Source organism: Parus major, chromosome 14 (assembly GCF_001522545.3).
Source record: "Parus major isolate Abel chromosome 14, Parus_major1.1, whole genome shotgun sequence".
Lineage (NCBI taxonomy): Eukaryota > Metazoa > Chordata > Aves > Passeriformes > Paridae > Parus > Parus major.
In genome coordinates, this window is record NC_031783.1 from 15,927,101 (window position 1) to 15,950,704 (window position 23,604).

Below are 23,604 nucleotides of genomic sequence, written 5' to 3' on the forward strand. Positions count from 1 at the left end.
CCTGTCCTGTCCTCTCCTGCCCTGTCCTGTCCTGTCCTGTCCTCTCCTGCCCTGTCCTCTCCTGTCCTGTCCTGTCCTCTCCTGCCCTGTGCTGTCCTCTCCTGCCCTGTCCTCTCCTGCCCTGTCCTCTCCTGTCCTGTCCTGCCCATCCCATCAATCCCACCCCATCCCATCCCATCAATCCCATCCCATCCCACCCCATCCCATCCCCCTTTTCTGGCCGCACGGGCTCCGTGCCGCTGTTAATTCCCCCTCTCTCCTTTTCCGCCGTGTCTACACCGCACATTATCCCTTAAACAAAGCTCGCCCACCCTGTTATTGTAATGTCAACGCTGAACCTGAGATAAGCCCTACAGACAATTTATAATTACACAGGGACAGCTCTTGTGCGCTGCTCGGAGGGGCCATGAGAGAGGATTCAGGTCTTTCACGGAGCCAGCGTTTGACAGGTCTGTGCTGGCATTTCATCCTCACACCTCCATCACCCGACTCCACTCGGGCTTTGTTGTGTGATCTCAGGTGAAGAGAGCACGTAATGGGCAATAATTGCGGCCGATTACTGTTTACCTGTTAACTCTGCTTGGCAGAGCAGCCGTGATGGACACGGGGACTGGAATATTCCCTTTTATCGCCTGTAGCACTGAGAGTGAACTGCTGCTTAATTCAAAGGCTGAAATCTAGAAAAAATAAGACGAAACCCATCATTAAATTTCTCTTAGTGGCTATGTGCATAATTCATCCAAACACCATCAAATATAGATGGGCTCGTGTCGGGCTGAGCAGGGCGGGCACAGCTCATCCGCTGCTCCCGGCAGGGCACGGGCACCGTGCGAGCCCAGGGCTGCTCCCCATCCCCAGCCTCTCCTGCTGCCGTGCTGTTGACTAACACTTTTCCCCCCTAGAGCTTAAAAAAAGCTTCCACAGATTACAATACACAAATTCTTTATTGCTCTCTGCTAGGGTCTGAACTTTGATTAAGAGCTGAACGCCCCGATTTCAGCAGCCACAGCCCGGCACACAGCCCTCATTCCACACTGCGGATGTCAATCTGCAGCGCTTCAGTGAACGCTTGCAACAAGTTTTCTAGGAAGTTTTTTCCAATTATTTGAAAAACAACAAGTTATTTAATAAATCACAGAAAGTTGTTTTGCAAAAGTATCCTTTGAACCATTAGATATTATTTTGAATGCCAATTTTTCTTCCCACCTTATGGCAGGATAAAGATACCCCACTCAATTTTCATCAAAAGCACATGAAAGCAATTAAGGCTCCTGTAGTTTCTATGGAAATAAGGGATGCAAATTGGGATTGTGTGGTGCCTTTTTTCTTGAATTTATCCATAAAAATGCAAATATTCTTCAACAGATACTGAAATATTGGCCTTTTTTAAGGGAGCAGAAAACAGATGAGGCTCTTTTGTCCACTGGCTCTTCTGGCAGAGGTTTGACAGCCTGTGGAGCACAAGCCTGCAAAAACACAATGAGCCCTGCCAGAGTACGGATGGCAGCAAAGCAGCCTCCAAGAGATGTGTGCCCAGCCCAGAGGTCTGGGGCTTCCCCTCGCAGGTCCTTCAGTCACCAGCATTAGCAAATGGCTTCTCCTGCCTTTTCCCACAGGGGGACCCACCTCACCCACAGGTACTGCATCGATCCCTGCCCCTAGTGCCAGGTCACCAGCCCTGTGGCACTGAATTAGGATAGCGATGTCACCCCCTTCGTGTGGAAAGCATAAGCCAAGGGACCAGCACAAACAAATCACATTTGATTTGATATATCTGCTTTACTTTCCTGCCAGATATTTCAGGGCAGAGCATCCAGTACAGAACATCCTACTCTGTTGCTGGGACTCATCTTGTCCTGCAGCAGGGATGGATCAAAACCCTGCAGCACAAGGTTTAATTAATTCCCTTTCAGACTGGAGGATACAGAAGAGTTAATGCTAGCAAAGGTCTCTGGATTATTCCCCAAAGTGCCATCCAGCTCTCTCCTCTCTCTGCAGGCTGGATGTAGTGAGCATCACACAGCATTCACAATAAATAATCCAACAGCCTGAGGAGCTGCCAATCTGCAGCTGGGCACCTCATGCCTGTCAGCTCCGGGCGCTCAGGGCCTCCCGTGTAGGAGGCTGGGGCTCCTCCCCAGCATGTGCACTCTGCCTGTGGGTTTACCAAGGCTGAAAAGGTCAACAAATGCTATTTCAGATCACTCTTGTTTGCCAGAATTGATGACAAACCGTGGCAACTCAACTAGTAAAACTCTAAGCATGAACTAGAGCATGCTGCAGCTGCACAATTATCAGCCTGCGATTAATTAATTGTGCTGTCACTATATGCACCTGAGAACAACAGTAAGATCAAAGAACTGAACAGAGATCAAAATGAGTTGTAGATCACCTTACTTACAGCTGAAAGTGCCAATTAGATACAGCAAAGACAGTCTGGCTGAGCTGCTTAACAGCTCTGGAAAGGAAAAGTCAGTCAACTGACTGTAGGAAAAACCCCATGACAGCTGGATTGCTTCCAGCCAGGGCAGAGGGGAGCTTGATGGACTGTCCATTGAATTCTCCTCTCCAAGGGGACAGGATATCTCTCTGTGCCTGTTACACTCTACAGCATCCACACCTTGGGCTGTGCTGGCTCTGGGACCCCAAGGCCCTTCCAGCAGGCCCAGGAGCCCCAGGAGAGGCAGAAACAGGAGCCCAGCTGCTGGAACATCCTCTGCTGAGGACCCTAGGGAGAGGCTGCCTGTGACCCACCACCTGCCCACAGGGTACCCTGGGCATTGTGAGGCTGAGCCATGCAGGCAGGTTGTGGAAGTGACTCTGGTGACAACGCCCAAGGTCTCAGTGTGACAGTGACATTTCCCAAGGTGTCAAGGGCTGACCCACAGCACCATTCTCTCCTGCCACCTCTGTGAGCTGCCCCACACTGACTGAGCCAAGCATGGCTGTAGTTATGGTGTTGATTTATAATTTTCTGTAAAGTTATTTGGAAAACACTTTCCAGCTGCACTTTCCTGGCCTCCAGGAGGGATTTTTCCTGCCTGTAGACAGCCTCTCCCCTCTGCCAGCACACTGACGGCAGCAGTGAGGAATTCTGCAGATAGTTATCTTTCAGTGAGCAACACTCTAGCTCACCCAAACATACGAGCTCCTTGGAGGAATTCAGAACCCATTTCTAGCACATGTTAAACTGGATGCCATGTTTGTGACCACAGACAGCAGCTCTGACTACTGGACTACTCTGCCTCATCTCTGAGCTCCAGGCTGAGGTGATGCATTAGGCTGAGTTCAAGGGATGCTGCCCTTCCAGAGCTGGCTCTGAGTCCTTCAAAGTCCCCAACTCCTCACCAAGCACCCAGCCTCTGAGGCCAGAAAACATCTGCCCAGGTGCCTGGAGGAAAGGGATTTGCTGGACTCTGTTGCTGGCACAGGAGAGATGGTGCCAGGAGGAGAGGCCAGACCAAGGAGGAGATATTCCCAACAAGTGGGTTCTGAGCAGCCTCAGGTGCCAGCCCCATGAGAGAGGTCCCACACCCCAGTGAGGGCACTGCAGAAGCCCCGGGAAGGCACCACTGCACTGACACAGACTGCTGTACATGTGGCTGCTGGACTGGCTGGCCTTCCTTAGATGTGCCAGCTTTGTCTCCATTGTCTCCTGTTTATCACTGTTTAATTTCTCTTCTTAATTGACTCAGACATTTTTTAATTTCTCTGTTTAATTGGTGCAGACTGAGAGGCTGCAGGCAATGTCATCTTCACACCATCCCTCAGAAACCTCTCCAGCGTGGGGGTGACATCACTGGCCATACACAGCAAGTTGTGCAGAACCTACAGACCCTCCCAGCTGGGGCTGAGGAGCAGGAACAGGGAGCAGATGTAAATCATGGATGTCTGCAGGACAAAGGCAATTAGCAGGGTGCTGTCCTGGGCTGTATAGAAACTGCTTTCATTTAACATACAAGTGGGATGGCAGGCAGACAACTCATCCTCGAACACAGATGACACAACTATTTACATCATTCAAATCCAGAAGTTTCTGCAGGGAGCTTCTGAGACATCTCACAATGAGGTGAAAGCAGGTAAAGACAGTGACCAACAAAATCCTGCCAACACATGTGGTCTTGGAGCAGAGACTGCAAGATCTATTTAAGCCACATGTTTTTCTTAAGCAAAACAGATTCAACAGATACCTGAAAAACTATTGAACAAATGTTCCTTTGTATTTTAAAATGCCTTACATCTCACATTTTGTACTTTTCCAGTCACATGAATTGCTTGAACAGATGTGTTTATCTCCCTGGGTTCAACAGGGACAAGCCAACGGCTGCTTCATCTGCCTGGTTTGACAAACCCAGGGGCTTCAGGAAGTGATTTTCCACACAGGCTGCTTTCAGAGGGTGCTGGACAGTACTAGAAGAGCTAGAGGTGAAAAATGCAAGTTCAGACTTTCCCTGGAGAGCTGCAAGTGTTTGGAGATATGCAGCACTGCTCACTGAAAAGATTTTTAATAGCTTTGACCTTTGTGGGGTCTGTACAGTCTCCTTTTGTCAAAAAGTGTGTGTGGAAGAATTGTGGGAAAGAGCTGCAGATAATACACATGTTCTGCAGCCTGTGAGGGGATTACACTCCTTACTTGCTTGGATTATTGTTCCCAAGTTTAGACCATCAGCATCAGCTGCTGCAGGTGTATGGGGATTTATCATCAGAAAGGGCAAACCATTGCTGGTCACAAAGCAATATAAATATTAGTTATTGCAGATGACTTATAAATAAATAATTTGAAATTACAAAATTAATCAGACAATTCATCTGACAAATAAGTATTTGATCAGCTCTGTCTGAACCACTGTGGTCAGCCAGGCACTCTGAAAAGAATCCCTGAAATTTATGGGAAGGGAAATTATTATTTATGAAAAGCAAGGGAATTTATCCCTTCACCTCAGGAGGAGCAGGCACAGAGAGCAATGGCCTGAACATAAACTGTGGCACTCCAGACAAGGCAGGTTGCAGAAGGTTCCTGGGGACAGGGGTGGGAGCAGCTCAGGCCTGGACTCCAGCACACAGGGACACCGAGCCCTGCAGGGACACGTCACCAGTGGCCCCGAGGGTTTGGGCAGGGAGGGGACTGTTGCCAGCCAGCTGCTCACATCATTTTCTAACTGTGCCAAGCTAACTTGAGCAGGGGTTTATTTTTTTTCCAAACCTACAAAATGAGTATGTGTCAATCTAATAGCTCTGCGTATTCTAAGTCTCATCTGTATTCAGCACATCACCAAAATGAGAGGAAGAAAATAGCCCCTGAAAATAAAAGTGTGAGAGAGAGAAGGAGACACGAGCCATTAAAAAAGCAAACAGCTCCCTGCATGTGCTCTGCCAAAGGGGGTGCTGGACACAAACCCCTCCTCCTCACATTCCACATCTCCAGTGCCTTTATCAGAGCCGTAAGCACTGACCTTCCTCTGGGCTGGCACATTCTGAAGAGCTTGGATCCTTTGAAAAGGAAAGATTTCATGTCCCTTCTGCGTATTTTAGGAGGAAGCTTCCTATAAAATCACATACATGTAATTTTCCTACAGTCTCCAAATCCCCAGCTGCTTTCAGCTGATGTAAAGAAAACCTGTTATCCGTCTTACAACTCTTGCACCTCCCCAGGATGGGGAAATTATTTGAAGCCACAAGGAGGAATTGGCAGGTCAGACTTCTCCTGATACTCAACAATTTCATGGTTGGTTCTTCCAAGGGAGTTTTAATGTCACAAACAAAACAGCAGCAACCCTGCCAATGGCAGTGACACCACGGTCCCCAGGGCCTGTGTGCTGGGGCACAGCAGTGACTGTGCTGGCAGCACTGGCTCCTGCTGGCCAGGCAGAGAGGGGGGACCTGGCTGGAGAGACCCAGCTGGGTCAGAGCCAGCCTCACCCAGGGGCTGCATCAGCCCAGCAATAATTTGGCCAAGGTCTGGTTTGGAGGCATGTGTGCTACTCTGCAGCACACTTCTCTCCTGGAACACTAGGGCTGATCCAGGCTGGATGTGGTAGAATTTTCAGGACTGATGTGGATATTTTCTACTCTGTCAACCTTTTATTTAAATGACATTTGGCTGCAGCACTAGAAGTGTGATATTGAAAATCAATAGCTGGAAAGTGTTTGAAAGCCAATCTAAATCAAATATTACAATATGGTGAAGTTAATCATCTGAAATTAACCTTATAACTGCTTGAATCACTCTAATCTATAAAGAAAATCAATATAAGCATATCAAACCCTGCTGCGAGCTGCTGTCTGTTTGAGCTGACCATGCAAATGGAAAATAATAGCCAGAGGATGTTTATTGCTCCCTGTATGTTAACACTTCTTACAGGGTGAGATGGGTAGATGGGTTCCCCAGGGAGATGTGGTTGTGAGGTGCAGGCGAAGGCTCCCGGTCCAAGGAGGCGTAGCAGCTGCAGAGACCCTCAGAGCCACCCTCTCAGCAGTGGATTTCAGAGAGCTGAGAGTGACTAACAGGCTGTTTCATGAGGAGAATTGATTCTCCCTGAATGAAAAACAGCTGCCCGTGCACAGCACCTCGCACCCCCCCGCTCCAGCTGAGCTCCAGGTGAAGCCACAGTGGGGTTCCCGTCCTGCTGCTGATTGGACTCAGCCCTGGGCACCAGGGGAGGACACAGGCACAGGGTCCCCACCATCACCAGCAGTCATCCACACAGTCAGCAGCATCTCCAGCTGCAACAGCTGCCCTGTGCCCACCACAATGCTCTGCCTGGGTGTCCTGGGCCATGTCACAGCAGTTGTCACAAAGGTGACCATCTCTGCTGTGACAGGGATGTCTGGAGAATTTGCCCCTATTGGAGGCACTGCTCGCTGTGTCTGTCTCCCAGTGAGCAGCTCCAAACCAAGGGTGACACACACCCACCCTGGTGGGGGCTGCAGCCCCCTGGTGAGGGACACAGGTGACAACCCTCCTTGTCCAGCTGCATTTCCAGGGTGGCCATCAGCAGGCATTTACTGGAGGCTCTGGGGTATGACAGTGATAAATGCTTTGATAGCAGACAGAAATCTATAAATAACAACAGTTTCTCTCAAACCCCTCATTTTAAAATAATGAAGACATTTCATAAACAAGTTTGAGACAAGTGTCTCAAACATTGAGAGTAAAAGCTCAGAGAGGCTCTTTTTGAAATCTGGGAACAGATGGGAGGAGTGACATCCCAGCAGCAACTTGCATGGCCTCAAGAGCCTGGGACCAGTCAGAGCCAAGGAGATCAATCACAAGCTTTTCCTGATGCTCTTTGTGGGCACCAGATTTGAAGAAGGATGAAGGTTTCTGAGCAGATTCCATTGTCCAGGGAGTGCAGCTGCTTCACACCACTCCTGCCTGTGCCAGGGTGAAAAGCAATATTTGCCTCCAAGGTCTGCTTGCTGTGGAACTTCCTGAGCTGCCACAGAACCCAAGGTGAAATTATGTTCTGCATTAGAATAAAAGAAAAAAAATGTGCCAATTTTTCAGCTGTCAGTCTGGCAGGTGCTGGCTCCCAGCTCAGTCTTGGAGCAGTGGTGTGGGCAGCAGCAGCAGCAGCAGCAGCAGCAGCAGTGTCCCGTGCAGGGGGTGACAGCTGGACAGAGGTGCCGTGGCACCAGTGACACACTGTGGAGTCCCTGGTGCTCCACAGCTCATGGCAGCAGCTCCCTTTTGCTCAGTGTCTGTTCCTGAGGTATTTCCTGCATTCCAAATGGAGATGTGAATGACATGGATGGTGTGCTGCCCATGGGCAGCAGCTGTCCCAGAAGTGAACACACCAGCTGGGAGACTGAAGCTGCTGTTTGAAGCAGCAGGTTGCCATGGATTAGGAATTGTCCTTTGATACTGGAAATGTGTTTTAATGAGTTTCCTGCAATGTATGCATCCTTTGGGTTCCTGTGAAAAGGTGTTGAACAATTCCCCCTTTTTCTCACCCAAAAGGACATCAAGACATGTAAAAAATTCTTAATTTTTTTCATATTTTAAGTAGAACAGGTTTTAAAGAACTGGGAGCTTTCTTAGTGCTTAAAAATTTCTTGCTTTCTTTAAATTACAAGGACAAGCTGCATTTTCAGAATCAATACTCAGAATGTACAAACAGCTCTCCAGGTGAGGAGGCTCAACATCAGAGCTGGGCTCTCAGAGGTTGCTCAGTGGTGAAGCTTTCTGTCCTGGCTTTCAGCCTGTGGAACAGGGCAGCCACAGCCCTGACTCCAGCAGAGCCAGGCTGTGACACTGGTAGAGGTCATGACTCCAGCAGAACTTGGTTCTCCACAGCACAGGAGCCCTTTATTCTATGTTATCATTTATTTTAGAGTTTGAGCTTTCTGAGGAAGGGACTGTGTCTAATTTAATGTGGAGAGAGTACACACTGGCCAGGACCTAAAATCTGTGTCTGCTGAAGCCATGAGCTCCTGCACAGTGCAGAGAGAGAAGTAATGGCAAACATTAACATTCATCCAGGGCTCTCGCAGCAAGAGCTCAGGGCAGGGTGGCACAGTGCCAGCAAGGAGGGGTGCCACCATGGGGAGAAGGGGTTTGCTGCCCTTAGCCTGACTCTGAGCCTTCACAGACACTCCAAAGAGGAGCTGGGATAAAAGCCCCTGGACCTGGTACTGCTGTGATCTCCTCCACTTCACCTGCAGCATCTCCCAGTGACCCATGAGAGTGCCCAGGCTCAGCACAGTCCCTCTGCCTCACCCAGTCCGTCCCACAGGGATGCACCCGAGGGTCAGCAAGTGCACAGATGTCATGCAGAAGGCAGGCTTTGCCCAATGTCACTAACACCATTCCCAGCCTATTGGAGGGGACAATTGTCCCATTAAGAAACCCAAAGACATTCTGGATTTCTTCAGCCTGAGGGCTTGGAAGCAGGAAGAATTTACTGCCTAATTAAATTTTCATATACTGGCAGAGTACAGCTCTTCTAGTGAATCTGTATTGGACAGTGTGCCAGACTTTGCAGAAAAAGAGCAGCTCCAGTTGCCTGGGGCTGCCAGCGTTGGTGAGGAGAGCCCCGGGCACAGCGGCCGTGGCATCACCTCCTGGAGCTGCCCACAGGGATGCACCAGCCGCTCTCCTCGGGTCTCAGGCCAAGTGCCTTTCTCTTTCTAGCAGAAAAAGGGTTCCTCTGGTGGCTTCTCTGTTCATTTTTAAGGGGCAGATAGCAGCCAAAAGGGCTGCCCCTGCTCCAGGTTAAGGTGAACACTGTGCAGCAGCTGGCAGTGTCCTGGGCATGTGCCAGGATGTAGGCAGCTGCTCTCCTTGTGCTCACCCTTGGCCCCAGCAGCACCCACCGCTCAGCACATGGGCTCCCTGCACCTGTGACTCTCAGAGCCAGGGTGGTTCCTTGCCTGTCCCCACTATGCCAGGTCAGAGCTCCTCACTGGGCTCAGCCTTTCTAAAAACCTGCCCCTGACTCTCATGGTGTGTGTTCAGCTCCTCTGCACACCAGGGCACAGATGGAGACCCCAGCAGACAATCTTACTGCTCCTGGATGCCCCTCGTTACTTCTGCCATAGCCCCAGCCTTGTCTGAGTGCCCTGATGCCCTGTGACAGGATGGGCACAAGGAGCCCAGTGCCATCCCCACCCTGGCACAGCCCCACTGCACACACATGGCACGGCCAGCACGGGGCTGGCACCACTGCCACACTGCTGAAGGAGCCCAAGGGCCTGCAAAGCACCCACTGGAGACCAGGGACAGACTTCACACTAAACCTGTGGTGATCATTCACAAGGTCACTCATACATTCTCCTGTGCCACAGCTCTGCCACCATGACCTGCTGCAGGAAACATTCCCACAAGACTTCCAGAGCACAGGGCTGAAATAAGGTGCTGTCAAAATAACCCAGATTTGTGCAGCTGCTGGCAGGAGCTGTTGCTGTTGTATTGTTCTTTAACACAGAGACAAGCACTGGAGCTCAGACCACGACAGGCGTTTGTGGTGGTGCTGGGGAGAGTCTCCAAAACAACCCAGGGCTGCCACAGGCACCAGAGAAGTGCCAAGGGCTGAGTTTAGCTCTCAAGCAGACTGAGGCATAGCATTCCCACTGACCAGGTCACATCCAAACATTCTGTCTGTGGGCATGTAGTGCCAAGTTACAGGGACAGCGTTTCCTCTCCACACACGGGGCTCCACCACTGCTGCCACCGGCCTTCAGCTGGGGCTGAATGCAGCAGAAAACCTGCCCCGTGCAAGGTGTCAGCCACACACATCCAGCTCCAGAAAAGCCACTGCTGGAATTGCTGGAGGGTGAAACAGAGATAGCAGCACTACCCCACCACAAGCACATGTGCACACACACCCCCATGCAAACACTCTCCAGAGCTGCTGCACACAACACAAAGTCCTGAGCAATTGAGTAGCTGAAATGCTCTGTTTCAGTCTAGCCAGGGAAAAATCCAGTGTTTGATCAATAATTTCCACAACAACCACTTCCATGTGATAAATGCAGTTATAGGGAAGAGGAACAAATTAACCTCCTGGTACAGATGGCAGCTACTGCCTGGGAAAAAAAATGGCTCAATTCTGCAGGGAAACAGGGAAGGGCCATGCCAGAATTCCTGCAAAACTGACCAGTTGAGGCAGCATCTGGAAGGCATTAATGAAAATCAGCCTCAGAAGCACACACTCACCTACCTGTACCTTCCCTAGGGGGAAAGCAAAACCAGCCACTGAAAGTGGCACCTGCAGGACTCGGAAGAAGATGAACCAGGAGAAAATATATGAACTTGGGGCAGCTGATAGATGAAGACAACTGAGGGATTGTGCTGCAGCACCATGAATGTGGGAAGACAAAAGGCGTCTCAGAAAGTGCTTCCCAACATCAATCCTTCCACCGGTGACAAATTGTCTGAAGTCAGGCTCGTTCAGCAGCTGTCTGGATCAAAGATTCCATCACAGATTTCTCAGCCACAGGCAGCTGGATGCAAATGGCAGCAAGTGGAGATGTGTAAAGAGTGCACTGTGTAAGATACCATGCTCAGGAGCTCTGCAGCCCTGAGAAAAACAGGAGCCTGAAGAGTGGAAAGATGAAAAGGCAATTGCCCATGCGAGGAGAGGAAGGGCAGAACCAGCACATGGTGAGGCCCATCTTTGGGCTGGCCATCCATAACCTGCTTCTTAGGCCTGGAGAAGGCAAGGCAGACTTTCCAAACAGAAAAAAATGCTAAAGAAAAAGATCAGAAACCTCATGGGGATGAAGACATCAGTTTCTCTCTGACAATGTATCTCTGACCACTCAGATTACGTTTACTCTTCTCCCAGCTGAAAATGTGGGTGAAAATATGGTTCACTGCTCTGCAATCTATCTTGAACTTGATTTTGTCTGTATCTGAACGTAACCTTGTGCTGCATCAGCCTCAGCATCAGAGTACAGCAAGGATTCTGTCTTGGAGCTTGGTCCATGAGCTCTGCAGGAGCTCTGCTTTCCTTCTGAACCTCATCCTGCTCCTCTGTCACTGCCAGGCTGCCTGGCTTCATGCTGCTGTCACTCTTATTGTGGGGACAACGCTATGGGATGCTCAGGAGCTGGTCCTGTGCAACAGCCCCCTAGTCTAGCTGGGGTTTTCCTATCAGATCTAAGCAGATTTTGCCTCCTGGAATGAGTGACAAATGCAGCTGTACACCTGCAAATGCACCTCTGCCATTAGCAGTGAGCAGCCCCAGGTGCTCCACAGCAAACCCAGAACTGTTATACAAAGCACAGCTGAGAGGAGGCACAGAGCAGCTGCCCTGCACAGCACAAGCCTGTTCTGCTCTGGGGCTGACAGCCTGCCTCACCCGAGCCTGCCCTCCAGGCAGGAGATCCTGAACCCTGCTCTGGAAAAGGTGATCGAGGAAAAACAGGGATCACATGTAACCTGGCAATGCTGAGCAGCAAGGCAGAGGGGTCATAAAATTTTGCTGAAAGAAGATGAAAGCCTGTTTGTGTTCTGGCTTCCCACTGAAACAAATACACAAGGCATGAATTTGCTGGAAATTCATTAATGTTCCACATATTTCCAGGAATTTAATTTATCAACTAGTAACTGCATAAATAGAACAGGCAAAAATGCTGAAAGTAGATTAAGCATTGATGTAAGTATATATTGATTTGAACATTCCTGCGCCTTTGCTTGTGACACATCAATAAAATTAAATAATATCTTAATAAAATGTCTTGGTAATTATGTCTTTTCCCTCGTGTTAAGTGTGCCCTTCAGCAATGTAATTAAAATCAAAATTACATTAACCCTCCCATGACCATTTGACAAAAAAATTAAGAGTCTAGAGATTTTTCTGAGCTCTCCCACCAAGCCAGATCACTCCTGGTCACACCCCCTGCACACTCCACTTGCATTCTGATGGCCCTGTGAACAGAGATTGTGCTCACTCACAACATGTGTTGAGTGCTATCCAAGGAGGTCAGAGAGCTCTGTGTGGGAGAACAAAGAGGGTTCAAAGGTTCACTGGGGCTCTGGAAGGACCTGGCTCTCTGAGCCCTGGTGCTAGTCCTTGCAAAAGCATTCCCATGTCTCTCAAGCAATGGTGAGTCAAGGACAGGCCATGGTGCCTCACTGGCACAGAGCAGGATCCACCCATGGGATCTGCCACTGTCTTGGGAGCTCTGCTGTGAGGACACCCAGCTGACTTCTCCTGCCAGGGACCAGGGGAACCACGGCAAAGCTACATCTGCCTGGGCCTGCTCACTCTTCTGGTGGCAAGGGGTGCAGCAGAAGCCCCCTCCTAGCCAGCACAGGGACACCTGCCACAGCTCTGGAGCAGCTCTTCAGAAATGTCACCAAGAAGCTTTTCCGTTTCTAGGAGTGACTGGAGCACAGAGCAGTGAAAACCCCTTGTCATTCCCATTCAGCAGGGGGAACAGCCACTGTCCTGCTGTCAGAGACACTGACAACATGGAACCACCAGTGATCTGTTTGCTCAACTCTGCTGTGTAACACTGTCAGCTTCTCACCTAAACTTGCCATTCACATAACCTATTAGTTGTCCAATTTGTCTTTCTGTCATGGACCATGTGATGCTCAGCACAGTGACTCTGCATTTTTATTGCTCTTCTTAGTTAATAAAGCACCACTTTGGAATTTGGGGGAATTGAGAAGACATCTCTGTCACAGCACATCCCTGTCCTTGACACCCAGCATGTCCCACCGTTCTGTGGCATCTCACCAGAGCAACCCATCAGGACAGGAACCAAACTGCCTTGATAGGACTGCCACACAAAAACACCTCCCAGCCTGCTCAGGAGATCAGCTGAGGCTGCCACAAAGGCATCTGCTCTTGCCTCAGACAGAGCTGGGCATGGATTCCATCACCTCCAGGGCAGAGCAAAAGGTCCAGAATGAGACAGACCCAGCTTGGCTTTCATACCTTCTGCTTCACTCCTGGGCTTGAGAGCGAGAGGGGATTGTGAGTCCTGACTCAGGAACAGGCAGCTGCTGGCTGTGTGGATGGAGGGAGGCCAGGGGATACTGATCAGCTCCAGTGCCAGATTCAGCAGCAAATGGCTGTGCAGACAGGGACTTGGAGGCTGAATTGTGTCAGATCAGAGGCTTCTCCTCCTCTGCTGGTGCTGTGATGGTGTTTGTGCCAAGTAAATGCATCTGTGTCCCAGAGACTGTGTCCAGGACATTGGTGTGACTCCATTGGGTGCTAGACCCTCAGCTTCCAGGACTGAAGGCAAAACCTCCCCCCATCCCCAGGAGATGATCATAGCTCCATATCTGAGCTAAATCCAGCACAGCAAAGCCTTCAGATCCTGGCTGGCAGCACCCAGCATCCTTTGAGAGGTGGCTGCACCCTCCATTGTGCTCCTGTGGGTATTTCATCTGAAGGATTTGCAGAGAACTTTGTAGCCATTCATTAGCACAGAACTTCCTGGCACCATCACTAATGAGAGAAGAGAGACAGATGAAAAAGCTTTTCCTAAAAACCATTATCAATCCTGAATTCACAGCAAAGCTTTTTTTCCTGCTTATTAGGTTTGGAATTAAAACAATTTGGCCAACTATACTGCTACTCTGCATATCTAATAAGCAGACATTTTTCTATTTAGGTACAATTACAAAAGAAACCTTGAGTTGTACAGCGAAGAGCTTGGAGTTTCTGCCCACTCACCTTTTTATTGAAATCCTTGTAAGACTGTGTGCCATAATTCACCAGGCTGTCAAACACCATGGTTAAAGCCCCAGTATGACATTTTACACCTGACTTAACCAGCACTAGATTATTGGCTGTTGGCACAAGAGTGCATTTTTTACAACTTGCTTGTCTCTGAACTTGTATTAAAGGGTCCTGGAAACCTCGTGGGTCTGAGCAGGCTCAAGACAGCAGTGGTATAACTTCACAGCTCTTGGCATGCTTGCACAGACCATTAGCTACAGATGTCCTTCTGAAGATCAAGAGCAATTCAAAGTCTTCTAAATTCCTTCCTAAGCTCAAGAGGCTTGGACCATTTGCACAGCTTACACCAGCTGACCTCGATTCATGAGGCAGCACTCAGATCCAGTCTAAGAATTTTCCTAAAAGTAGTTTAAATGTCTCCCATTCTTTGCAATGAAACAATCACTGGACTTCATTTGCACACATTTGAAAAGTTACATTTTCAGTAGTCTGCCTTGTCTGCTTATTACAGACAGTTGTCTTCACAATAAACCTGGGGGAGACTCCCCATTCAGTCTAGGACAGCAGTGGAGACATTCCTGTTTTCCAGTCACCCATGGGACCAGGCAGCATTGGTATTTGCAAGTTCACAAGAAACACTGAAAGTAGTTACTGATTTCTGAGGACTATTGTTAGTTAATCTGCAAATAGTCTAGTGAGTGACAAGTGCTTTGGGATTTGAGGATCATTGATGTCTCCTTTTGTCTGTACTTAATGCTGTAATATTAGTAGCAAAATAGTTCAAATTCAGATAACTTAAATGCTTCATAAAATTAAAAACATTCCTGGTCAAAGATCCAGGGTTATGGACATTACCCAGGGAGGCAGACACTCAACCTGTGCCTGGAAATTTGGGAGGACAGGAATCCCTGGCGCCCCAAGCTCATGCTCTCTGTTCCCACTGAGGACCTCCTGGTTTACTGGCATAACAAGGATAATTCATTTTGAAGTTTTTAAGAAAATGAACCAGGCACAGCCCAAGCAGGACAGAAACAAACACCACACAGCCTCAGAAACAAACACCACAGTATTAACAGAGACCAGATGGCCCACACAGAGCGAGTGGCACAGCAGCATCTGCTCCAAAGGAGGAAAACCAGCACAAACAGCAGAAAGTTTCCATGCCCTGGCAGCTCCTGCCAGGGACGAGTTCACAATGGGAATCAATCAGGCCAGAGTCCACTCAGCATCATCAGGGATGGTGCTGTACGGGAGATTGTTTCTCCTTTAGCTCTCTCCATAGTGATGGGATGTGCTGATGGCTTAACAAGCTGCCAATGGGATTATGCAGAATCATTTTGTTGGGTTCAGGAGCTGTGTGAAATTGCATATGCTGGAAGCACAAGACTGCAGAGCCCTAACTGCAAACAGAATGAGCTCTGAGCCCAAAGATTTGTGATAGAGAAGAAAAGACACGAAGAGGCTGAACATCCTCAGTATCTCGGAGCAGAAATCCAATCCCTGCAGGTGGTGGGCATCCAGAAGCTGCTGAGTTTCGAGGACAGGCAGAGATTTCTGCAGCATGCATTGCAGAAACTGAGAGCACCACAGGGATGAACATCCCCTGCTGCAAGAGCCCTGGAAGGCTGGTCAGCCCACCCGTGTTCAGCAGCACTCCCTCCCACAGGAGGGACACACCCAGCAAGAGCAAAGGATGGTCCCTTCATGACCTCTGCTACAGTCAGGACCCTATAACAAGAGCTAGGAACCTCCTAGCAAAAGGTGAACAGCTTACCTAACTTCATTAAAAAGCCAGCAACATTCATTATTTCAGCCTTGCAGGGCAGGCACAAAGATAGATGTAAGGAATAAAGGCAGGCTAGAAATGTCAATAAATTACTGCATCTTCTTATTGGCTGCAGTATTCAATAGTTTCAAATGTTTTCTGGTGCCTTTGGCAAGCAGAAGGTTTGCAAAAGTGCTGAGCCTGTCACCTGTAACATGTCATCATCACCTATCCCTGCTAAGTTGTGTTTTCTCTCCCTTCCCAGGGAGTGCCCATGACTGCAGATGGGAACTGGTGATGAGGGCTCTGAGCTACCAGGGCTTTCTGGGGACAGGCCCAGATGGATGAATTAGACAGAGCAACAGAGCTGAGTGAGTGCAAGGTAAAAGATGTACTTCAACTACAGTCACCAGTTATCCTGAAGGAGATGGACATGTTCCATGGGGAGGAGCCCTGCCTGACCTCCCTGGCCTGCCTCCCAGTAGTGTCCTCCAAGAAGAACACTGTGCCCATGCAGACTCACATGTCCCCAGGAAATGATGTGCTCTGCAGCCAGGGACAGAGCTCCTTGTCCTGGGACTGCATGGGAAAGCAGAGGTGAAGGCTCGGCTTGAGCAGCTGATAATGAGTTCCCCATGCCATTCCTATGACTTGACTAGCCCAGCAGCTCCTGAGCAAGTTCAGGGATGCCCAGCCCAGGGCAACGGGGCCACACTGCGGTTTTGGGGCACTGGGCTGAGAAGTGTCCTCTGTGCAGCACTGACCCTTCTTCTGGGAAAGAGCTCTGCCTCCAATTGTATGTAGAGAGCCCATGGAGAGCCCATGGAGGTGATGGCCCGTGGCATGGTCTGGCCCAAGGAGACACACAGGGTGAGACAAGCCTGGAGCCAGTCCCAGGCATCCCAGCCCATGGGGAATCAGTACAGATAAAAGCAATCCTGGGTGACCTGCTCCCTGACAGTGCCATGTCCCTGCACCACGATTCTCACAAGTGTAGTAGACTACACCACATGGTTTTGAAAATGCTGTTGAAAATATTTAATAAACTCTGGAATATGAATCACTATCAAGGACCCTGAACATTAATTTCAGTCACAGCTGGCCACACTCTATCACCCTATAAACACCTCTCCAGTTTCAATTAACATTTTGCTATCTCCTGTCTCACTGAATATTATATTTAACTAATTTAAGAGGATTGGTAAAGATAGTTTTCACACTTCACATGAAAGTATAATGAAATAATGATACCTGTACCCAGAAAAAAAAAGCATGACGATACTGCCTAAAGAGCTTTAAAGTCATCTGAAGCAAAAAGTTCTCCAGTCTAGCTTTGGCTACCAAGGCCCCCGTGCACGTGTGTCCAGCTCTGGACCCCAGCCCCGAGCAGCCACAGTGTCCCTGCATTTGGGTTTCCCCATGTTATAACAAATGCTTTTGAAAGGAGCAGATTTACCATGCCAGACTCAGAGAAACTGATTATTGTTTCTCCTCATCTATCACCTCATTTTCAAAAAAAACCCAATAATGCAAGTTTTCAAAATCATGGATATTTAGGCCTAAGAAGGACAGAACTGAATGCTGTTCTTTGTTTGAACAAACCTTTCCTCTGTTTGAAGACTGTCACTTCCCCCCCATATTTTCCTATTTCAGGTCAACAGCACTTAATTCTTTCAGCCTCTCCCCATGAGTCACATATTTTGGATCTCAGCATCTCTCTCAAAATTTTCCAGTACTTCACCAACATCTCTGTATTTTTTCTTAGAATAAATGTATATTTCATTATTTTTAAGAGATAAAATATTTTTATTCTCTGATATTACATGCAGGGGTAATGCTTGTACCTGGGCCCATACAGGCAACACTCATGTTAATGTATCCTAAAATAAGGAATTGCTTTTTGGCATCATCACACCCACATCCTTTCCTGCAAAAATGTTGCCTTGCCAGATACTTCATATCTCAAAAGCAGAATATATAAATATGTAAGTAAGTATTCCTGCTTTTTAGTTCTCCCTTCTGTGCAGAAGGTGGACTTTCTGTATCAGTGCAGGCTACTTTCCTATCCTAATTGTGCCCCAGGGACTGCTCAGACTCTACAGCTACATGACTCAGGCCAGAGTTACAAGGTTTAGAAGCATGTAGGCTCTGCCCTCATCCCCAGCTAGGGTTTAGTAGACCTCTCAATTTCCTATATGAAACAAAACAATTTTCCAATAATGTGCTTGCTTCATCTCCCTTCTGTGCAGAGCAGAAGCAGCTCCCTGAGGACAGCTCTAGCTGTTTCCCACGGCCAGGTGCTGTGGAACATCCCTGGGTGGGATGGAGATGTGGAGGATGCTCCACCCAGCTCCACTCCGGTCCCAGCACTCATCCCCACCCCGTCACTGCTGGTCCTCAGTGCCCTGGAGCTCAGCCCCGCTCCGGCTGCAGCGGGACCGGAGTGCTGGGGACACCCCAGACCCACTCACATGATCACACCACGACTTTTGCCCCAGCAGAATCCTGACTTCTGAGGACTTCTGTAGAGCAGAATCACCAAGATGACCCAAAAATTGTCACCATGTTCTTTGTTTTCATCATCACTAGGTCATATTTCCCCGTGTAATGGTGGCAGTGGGCATAGTTTACAGGTATCATCAACTCAGCTATTTTTGTTGCCCAGAAATTAGCCTAGCAGGAATTCAAATCCATTAAATTCCATTATTCTGGGAGGGGAAACTCAATGCTGATTTCGGAGAACGGCAGCCACTAAATCTGCAGAAAGGCTCAGGAGGGCTAAAAACCGAAATGCTGCAGGGGAGGGGTGGGAGGGAGCTAGGAAGAAGGTGATGAGCTGCCCCAGCACCCTGGCACCTCTGCCCAGGAGAGCAGCTCCCTGGAGAACTGCATCATTCCTGTTAGCAGTGCCCCACTGGCTGTGTCACAGCATTTTTGGAACACACAACTTTGCTGGACTCATGCTGTACTCAGAACCTCTTTTTCCCACAAACTCTTCAAAGCAGTGAAAGTGCTTGCTGTGTTTACATTCCCTCATTAAGTACTGCTATGAGTTTCCCATTGAAATGCATCATCCTTGAATGGGAGTCTATGGATTTCCACTCTTCACTGCTTGACAGACTTTACTGCTAAAACCTTAAAAACAGTTTCAGAGTCCTGATAGTGAGTACTAATTAGATGTGGTCACCTAGGAGACAAGGGAGATTCCCAAAAACCAGTGCCAGAAAATGTGGTAACCCACTAACTAATTAAGAAAAAATTTATTAGATAAGCCCTGTGTGTTTGCAGTTGCGAAATTAAGAGCACAGACACCTGCCTGTGATCTTCTGTGGGGTTAAAACACACAGGATAGTGAGATGGGATTCCAACAGCCCTGCCCTCAGGCCAGCCCATCGCAGGATAAACAGCTCCTGACCAGAGCCAAGCTGTAGGTTCAGATTCATATAATGCAAGAGATGATTCTTGTCGATGAATCTGAAGTTCAGTTACACAGTTTTGGTTTCTGTGCACTACACAAAACATCATTTGCTGAGAGGAACTGTTGGAGCTGACAGAGATCTTTATGAGAGAGAAAGATTGCCCCCATCCTATCTGGGACATCTCCATCCTTACACAGCTCTGCTGATGGGAAGCCAAAGGCCCTGGAGCCAGGCTGGTGCCCTGGTCCTTCCCAGTCCTGGCATTGCTGTGCCACTGGAGCCAGGGATGTTGCACTGCTCCTTCACAACAGCAATGGCAAACACCTGCAAGCCTTGGGGAAGATCGATGGCTCAGAGGCCCTGAGCAGCTCAGGTCACTGCATTAAAGAGATGAAAAAATATTTTCCTGGTTAGCTCCAACACTTTATTTAATAAAGTTTAAAATACTCACCCTGACTCAATCCATCTGTTCAGGTCCCATTATATTTCTTCATTTTAAGTTTGGAGAGGAAAAAAATGTAGGGTGAGCAGATACAGGAGCTGCCTGATTTGAATTTCACTTCTACTCCATAACTCTTTACAGAGGTCAAGGAGAAAATGACATATGGAAAAATGTTTCTTGGAATCACCAACTGGAGATTTAAGATTCATTCCCCAGTGTGTCTCTGCGGTCAGCAAGAGAGGAGGAGCAGGATTTGGTGACTGAGTGGCAGCATGGGAGGTGAGAAGTGAGCCCAGTGTGGCAGGACCAGGACGGTGCAGGGGCACAATCCTGACACCAATCTGGAAACATTCCTGCCAAACAAAACTCCATCCTGTCTGCCAAGGCCATCCCAGTGAGTAGTGCCCAAGGCAAACCTCAGCCCTGCAGCAGCCCAAGGCTTACCCCCTGCCCCTACAAACAGCCCATGTGGAGCCACACTGGGACCTGCTCCAAGAGCAGCCTCAGCATTGCCAGACACCCAGCTGACAGTTGTTTTCTGTGTGAACAGGGCAGCATTTTGCAGTTTTGAGGAACTGTAAATGAACTTAATTCACAGATTTAACAGACTCAAAAGTTTAGTAATTAGATAAATTTTCTCTCTTTAAATTAGTAGAGGGCTCTATATATTGATAGAGAACTACCACAAAACAAATGAGGAGTGATGGGAAGCATCAGAAAAGGAGGACAGCAGCAACCAATAACTCCCCTACATCACCAGGACTTGGGATTTACATATGCAAACATATTGTCATTCTCTGTAAGCACAATCTCCAAGCAGAGACCTGTGAGGGGTGCCAGTCTGGCTCAGGAGAGCAAGTGCATTTGCACTCAGCTGACCCTGGAAGCTGTTTCCAGCAGCAGCTCCCTTCTCTTGCTGCAGAAACCAATATTCCATAAGCTCTGATGGGTCCCAGAGCTACAGCTCAGCACATGCATCTTGTACTTGGTGTAGGACAGACTCCCTTTCACAACTCTCAGTGCTGCCAACCTGCTTACACAGACCCTCCAGCCAAATGTCCCAGAGCCTCCCCAGGATTTAGAAGGAGCCATCACAAGTCCTTGTCCTTTCTCTTCCTTTTGTAAACAGATTTTATCTCCAGACTGTGCATACATACATAGATATACCTTGCTGGGGCAATGCTTGCTGAGGATGTTTTGCAGTTGCTTCTAAGCATAGCCGTGACTTTGGCCCCATGGCAGCTCTGACCCCTCTCCCCAGCCCTGTGTGAAGCAGAGTCCCACTGGCTGCAGCTGTGCTGCTGCTCCTGCTGAGCTGTCACCAAGCTGCCCCACTTACCACTGTGTGTTTTAGCCAAAGGCAGGAACTCCTTTGGCTGCAGGGACAGGTCACAGCTTTTTCAGGGCTGTAACACAGCATGCAGCCACAGCCACACATCCAGGCACTGCTTTGCCAGCCCCTCCTGGAAGTTCAGGAGCATCCCATTCCACCTGGGATGGTGGAGGAAAAGCTCCTGCTCAAGGCCCCAGGCCCACCCTCATGTGAGTGTGTGTGCTGGAGCTGTGTGTGCCCACCACCTCTGCTCCGTGTCCCCAGCAGTGCCTCTGCCTGCCCTTCTGCAGAACACTTTCAGCCACTGAGCTTTTCCCTCTCTGCATTATCCCTGCTGACAAACCCCTCAGAGGTGCAACAACGGCACAGCTGAGTCTTCACTCAAAGTCTCCCACAGAGCAACTCAGCCTGCAAGGGCTTTCCTCTGTCCTACCCCAAGCACTGACTGTGGAAGGCAACGGTTTCATCTTCTCATTTCCTTTAGACTGAAATGCTCTCATTTTAGCACAGCAACTTATTTTTAATGGAGTTTGGAAATATTTTTTTTGTATGTCCTCACTTCTACTCCAAGCATATTTGCTCTCGATTTATTTCTGCTCTTCTTATCTTCTCAACAACTGCATCTCTTGTTCCTAGTCCTGCTCAATTTCTGCTCCGTATTGTGATCTTTCTTTAATTTCATCTTGTTCCCACACTTTGCAATCACGCATTTCATCACTCCAGCTTCCCCACTGCCAAGAAATATGTGATTTCTTTATCTTAATTGTATCACCCAGTCATCTGGTTCCAGGATGGCATCTCTTTACCTCACAGTGCAGTCCCTTTAATCATTACTGCTTCTGGCATGTATAATAACAGCTGAGACCAGCTGTTAGCTCTCACCTTCCAGTTACAGGCACAAGGGGTTTTTTCTTCCATGTAAGTCCTAATGACAACACAAACTGAAACCATCCAAACATCACACAGGCTTCAGAAATAAAATCAGTGCTCCATGGGTTCCTCTTCCCTGCTCCCAGCTAAGCAGCAGGGAGCTGCCCAAGACCAGCCCTGGAGGAAACAAAGTCTTCCTGAAGGATCAAACTCAAGCCCTTGCAAGGAGCCCATCAGCAGAAGTACCTGTGGCCCATTGGCTTGTCACAATGGGAAATGATCCCATTTCTGCTGTTTGCTCCCTAAGTCACTCCCAGGGGTGTCTCCATCCCGTGAAGCCTGGGCTGGACCAGACCCCTGCCAGGGTTCTGCCAGTGGGCAGTGGTCTCCATGGAAATGCAGCTTTCTCCCAGAGCACATGGGACCCTTTTTCCTCCTGCCTGCCAGGTTAACACCTCTCCGATGCCCACCAATCCACCCACAAGTGACAAAGCTCCACAGAGTCAGCAGCCAGCCTGTTGTCCTCTGCCCTGTTAGAGGGTCCTTCTCCTGCCAAGCTGGGGGATTTGACACCAAGTGTCTTTCTCAGTGCACAGCAGAAGTTATAGACCAATTGCATCATCTGGGGTGCTGTCCTTGTCTCCAAATGTCAGAGGTGCTGGCACTATGGCATTCTCTGGACAACTGGCTACACAAGCTATAGGCAGTGCCCTCTGTGCCTCAGATCTCCATCCCGCTCCTCAGTCCCTCCCTCCCTTCCTCAGAAGAATTTCAAATGGCTAATTCATGTTCAAATCATCTTCAGTATTTGGGGTGTCCTGCTCAGTGCAGGCAGTGACAGCTCCTTTCCAGAGATGCAGAAGAGAACTGGAACCACCAGCCCAGGCTGGGATGAGACAACTGTGCTGGGCTGCCAAGCAACCAAAGTGGAGGCACCACCACAGGGGTCCAGTATCTGTCCATTACAGATGAAAATTCTGCTGTCTGGATCCACTTGTCCAGCTCCAGGAAAAGGCAAAGAGCTTTGAATGCATCACAAGTTATCAGCAATAAGAAGTTTTACATGGGGGTGTAGGGAATAAAAACTGATACTACAAGCTGCTTAAATGCCACTACAAAAGGCAGCATGGCCCAGGAGTCACTGTATGAGTCTAACTTAACACTTCTGTCTGTATCCTGATCCACACGTGCTGCTTGGAAGGTCAGCGAGAGCTGGGCTTCTGCACAGAGCAACATTTTACATCTGTCAGAGGATGCCCTGGTGCCAGCCATGAATCAGCACAGGAGGGTGTCTGGTCACCTGATTTACACAAAGGTAGAACTGAATTGGAGCTTGAATAATACAGGTCAAACAAAGAACAGAGTGGGGGGTTATACAGCAGGAAAATCTGACAAAAGGACTTATTTGGTCTGGAGAAAGGCCATTTACTAAGGGCACCAGACTTTGTCAGTGTAAAGCAATCCTTGCTGATCTGTCCCTAGACAGGCCCATGCTAAAAGTCAGCAGCTCAAGTGGAGAAGGAATGTGCTCCATGAGTACTTGGGTCTTGAGCTGTGTTCCCACTCTGCTGAGCAGGGCCAGGAGCATGGCACCCAGATGTGGCCAGCACTTTTACAGTCCAGCACGAGCA

General features: G+C 48.8%; 1 long non-coding RNA gene across 1 annotated transcript in view; it reads right to left on the reverse strand.

Annotated features, from left to right (window-relative positions):
• LOC107211328 overlaps positions 1-23,604 on the reverse strand; it is a 95,217-nt gene that overhangs the window by 17,318 nt on the left and 54,295 nt on the right. The window contains exon 2 of the long non-coding RNA XR_001524135.2: positions 568-677. This is a non-coding gene — a long non-coding RNA (uncharacterized LOC107211328). The remainder of the gene's footprint in view (positions 1-567; positions 678-23,604) is intronic.